Here is a 204-nt window from a genome sequence, read left to right as displayed (position 1 = left end):
TTCCAGAATAATCTCAAAGATTTTCCTGCTTTTTAACTATCCTTCTTTTTTAGGGGGGGGGCTGTCCTTTTATTTCTCACATAAAATAAAACACTGCTGAATATATGATACATCTGTCAACACGAAACAGTAAATATAAAGAAATATTGTTACAATGCATAAGGCATAAGAGAATGTTCAAATACTAATGCCTTCTTGCACTTG

The 204-nt window shown here is 32.4% G+C and overlaps 1 protein-coding gene across 1 annotated transcript in view; it reads right to left on the bottom strand.

Annotated features, from left to right (window-relative positions):
• Nucleotides 1-204, bottom strand: part of LOC119593922 (coiled-coil domain-containing protein 103-like) — a gene marked incomplete at its 3' end in the record, with an annotated part of 9343 nt that overhangs the window by 6982 nt on the left and 2157 nt on the right.

This window comes from Penaeus monodon, chromosome 33 (genome assembly GCF_015228065.2).
Source record: "Penaeus monodon isolate SGIC_2016 chromosome 33, NSTDA_Pmon_1, whole genome shotgun sequence".
Lineage (NCBI taxonomy): Eukaryota > Metazoa > Arthropoda > Malacostraca > Decapoda > Penaeidae > Penaeus > Penaeus monodon.
The sequence above is the reverse complement of the archived record's forward strand: the minus strand, read 5'-3'. Positions and strand labels throughout refer to the sequence as shown.